Raw genomic sequence first — 4593 nt, forward strand, 5'->3', positions numbered from 1 at the left:
CTACGACAAATGAGCATATTTAAAACTGGTTTACAGAGAAGACTTTGTTTTATCTTTATAAGACCAAGTAATGGCTGATGTAAATACAAGGACTAGACTGAGGAAGCAAATAATCAAAGTTGAAAATAGTTGAAACAAAATGTCATTGATAGGTTAAAGCATAATGTACTTTATCTTTCCATAATAAAGTTTAACTTTCTGAAAAATTTTATGTTTTGGAAGTTTAGAAAATTCAATAGAAAAACAGAGATAACTGGTTCTTCCAAGTGAATCGCCAATTGTTGTGGCCACCAACAACCCCCCTCCTTACTTAGTATTAGCAATAACACTATATAAGTGGGGACCCTTAGTCAAAAAATTTAAAAAAATCAATTAGTGCTTATATGTCCTCTTAGATAAAACTTACCATCATGGACTTAGGAAAATACTTTTGAAAAATCTAAAAGGCTTAAGTTTCATGATGAGGAAAGTAATGTCACTCCTTAAGAAATATCGCATCGCGCAAAGAATGATAGGGGATCTTCTTATGAGTCAAAATGATAAAATGCAAGATTGCGACGTGAACTCCATCGCATGACATGCATTAATGAACACTCACGTTGGAAAACCTTAAAATCGCCGATACGCGATATCGCATATCACATGTCGCAAAATTGCATAAAATACACATAACGATTAAACAATATGCGATCTTGCGATATTGCGATTTGCGATCTTTGCGATATTGCGATCAAACAACCTTGCGATAGAACAACACGAAGATATTGCAGTAATGCGATACTGCGATGAAAATCGCAGAAACATTCCATCGCAGATTTTCTTGGCTCAATATTCAAAAAAAAAAAAAATTCCATAAACCAAGAACCGGTTACGCGATTTAATGATAATTAATGAATTACACGCCAGTTGTTAATAAAATATGGTTTTGTGTTTTTCGAAGAGCCAGTTCACGTCAAATGGCGTGTTTTTGCATATCCGTGGCATTTAAATCTTTCCTGTCATTATTTATTATCATTACTCTCTCCTCACTTGTGAAATGCAGGAACGAAGAACAAAAGTTACACAAAGCAATGTGCAGGAAGCTATGGGGAAAAAGGGTAAGGCTCCAATGTCCAAAGACAGAGAAAAGGCGCCCTTATAAACAGATACCGCATGCAACAGAGCCACAGATTCACAAAATGCTGCTGAGCCATCCATTACAGATCTTTCATATACAGCCATGGTTAAATGGGTACTGAGCGATGCTGATATCAGAGACAGACAGTTTAATGCTCAGGGTCAAGAGCTCACAAGATCATTATTTTTACAAATTTTGAGCTTTATACCCGATAAGAGAAAGAGGCGCAAAAGGCGAAAAACGCATCAGAGAAGCCTGGATCAAAGAACGGAGGCAGTTTCCAATGCGCGCATCACTGAGAAAATTGCTCGAGAAGGAAAGCTTCTAACTGCTCAGTCACCTGTAAGCCGAAAATTGCAAGAAATCAATGATAAAAAACAAACTGGAAACAGAAAGCTAAAGAAAAGGCAGAAGCAATCCAAAGGGTTAACCAAGTTGAACTGGGATTATTACTGGGCATACACGGTAAAGCCACATAGTCAGTGGATGACTCTCAAGTATATCATCGATTTTGCTGAGAAGATGGTGCCATCTCTTGCCAATTCTGTTTGCTTAGCTCAACCAAAAGCAGAAGACAGTCAGCCAACTCTACTCAAGCAAATACTGAATGCTTGCAATGTTAAGGAGCAAATGCAGAAATAGTTAGATATTAGATTTAATTTTAGAAATAGTTTTGCTTTATTTTTGCTTAGAGAAAGGACGGTCATTTAAACCGTATCCTGAATTTTTGTAAATAAGTTATTTAGTTAGTAGTATTTAAACCCTTCTCATGCATTTAGAGAAGGGTCCAAAAATTTATCAAAAACTTGTCCTCAGAACATGCACTTTTGCACCCTCCGAGGAGGTTTTGATGAATGAATGGAACAGGATTTGTTGATGTTTGCATTTGATATCTGCTACTGATGTTGCACTTTTGTACTCTTAGTGGATGTTAGAGCAAGGAGAGATAAATCATTGTCGCTTGAAGCTCATGAGTAGGACTAATTATAAATGGTACTTTTATCTCTTAACCATTTCTTCTTATGTGTTAAAGTGATATACAATTTTTAGTTGTTTATGTATTAATGTATGAATGCCTGAGTTATCATTTGGCACTTTTGTACGGTGATAGCTATTTATTTATGCTTAATGTATGAATAGCTCATTATGCGATATGTTTTTCACAACTGTTTCGTCTAACTTTTTATGCGAAATGGTTCATCCTTACTGATTTCTTTTCTCATAATCGTTGAATGATCTTTATTACCAGTTGTTATTTGAAACCTTTTTAGATCGCATAATAATTACATCCCGGGTTAGTATATACTTAGATGTTGCTGCTTATTAGAACACAATAGCATAGCATTAGATTAAAGTTAGAATTAGAATATCTTAATTAGGAACTGTTAGATCAGGAACATCAAATTCTACACACACACACACTCATAGATTGGGAAACTAGTCCCATATCCCCAGTCGGACCCGCTATACCAAACGGATAACGAGCTGCCAACCAAGGTCTGGACCGGGCGGGTATCCCCCTTGTTATAGACCCGATTTTCAAGGCTTCAACAAGATGGAAGGAGCTTATAAGCAACATTAGCTAATAAATCAGCTGCTGCATTCTAAGATCTAGAGATAGGAGAAATATTAAATGCTAGAAAATGAGATATGAGGTCTTGAACCAAGGACTGATAATGCTTGAGATGTCCTGAAAGGCAATGGATAGTGTTCCTTACCTGTTTGATGACAATCTCAGAATCACCAAATACTTTTAGATATTGAATCTTCAAGCCTATTGATTTATAGATCCCTTGAATCAATGCCTCATATTCCACAGTATTAGTTGTACACTCAAATTCTAGTATGCATGATAGCATAGTTTTTTCTCCTTCAGGACTAACTAAAATGCATCCTACTCCTGCACCTTCATTGGATTTTGATCCATCAAAATATAAAGACCAAAATACAGGCTTATCTACAGTTTATTTACAATTTCCTTAGCAATAGTAACACAACTTGAGGTATCTGTGTGAGAGAAATTTTCTATCTGTGATGTGAAACTATTAACAGAAAAAGGTGATGATTGAGCATTAAAATTACCAAATAATGGTTCGGCTGAATAATTTCCGAGAATGTTGTTGTTGAAAGCTATAGGTTGGTTTCCCTACTCAAACTCCGTTACAGTATGGGTCATGTGTTTCTCCCGATCGATTTTGATTTGATTTGGTTTCCCTTTATAGGGAAGCCACATATGAGACTAATCAGTAGAAATGTAACCATGGAGTTTCTCAGACCAATCCCTGCTTAAAATTAAACCATAAAACTCAGGGATGTCAACAATCAATATATCAATTCTCTGGACTATTCTAGGATCAACTAATAACCTAGTGGTGACTGAATTAATCTCTCCTAAGACTTGAACCTTAGTTTGATCTAACTGAACAATATGTACTGCAGATTTTTGGGGCTCAATGTTTAATTTTGAGCAAACCAAGGCTGGAATTATGTTTGATGAAGCCCCTAAATCTATTAAGCAGTGATGCAGATTTCTATTGTAGATCTCATAGGTCAAGAGAAAAGGAGGAGTATGAGAATTAGATCTATCTCTGATCAAAACGACATCAGTAGCATCTACTTTATCTGATGGTGGCTTACCTGATCCTTTAGCCGCCTTGGATAATACAGCATTTGGAAGAGGAGAAGAAGGTACTGCATTTAACTCTTTGAGCAACAATTTCTATTGATGTTTGAGCTTGCTAAGCTCAAATAAAGAAATATTCACTCTAGTCTTCTTCATGTCTTCAATAATGTTGTAATCCATAGAGTCAGAGACTACCAATGTCTTGGATGATGAGGGTGGATTGGAAGATGATGGCTGATTTTGGGTAGGCAAAACTGGAGTTTTCTTCATGGGAGCCTTATCTTTGGCATTAGGGCTTGTATTTTTCTTCTTTTGAGTTGTTTGAACAGGCTCTGCAGTGATTTTACTTCTGGTATTTACTAGGAGAGCTTCTTGTTCGCTTTTAGTATCAGAGTTAGGCAAAATGAAGTCCCACATACCGTGACATTCAACTATCTCATCTTCTTCTATTTCCTCTGATGACAAAACTATGTCTTCATCCTCATCATTATCTGGATCTGATTCTGCATTAGATATGGCATTAGGTGGTTTTGATTCAGCTCTTTTGAAGTTCCTAAATGGTTTTTTAGTGGAGGTTTCAGCTACCTGTTTCTTTATCTCTACCATTTCGTTGGACATAGTCTTCAGAACTTTTTGCAAACCCTCCATATCGTATGGATCTTTAGCTGCTTTCTTTTTCAAATCATCTTTAAAAGTAACTTTTTTGGACTTTCTTTCTTCAAGAGTAGTTTTCTTTTCTAAAGCAATAATACGTTTTTCAATGGCGATCGCTTCTTTCATATTCTCTACTAAGGTGGGCTTTGCAGCCCTATCAATGAAGATGACTATATTCAAAGGTAAAGCAGAAATATAT

Source organism: Pinus tabuliformis, chromosome 4_1 (genome assembly GCF_031772625.1).
Source record: "Pinus tabuliformis cultivar Carrire ecotype Pingquan chromosome 4_1, CPIR1, whole genome shotgun sequence".
Taxonomy (NCBI): domain Eukaryota; kingdom Viridiplantae; phylum Streptophyta; class Pinopsida; order Pinales; family Pinaceae; genus Pinus; species Pinus tabuliformis.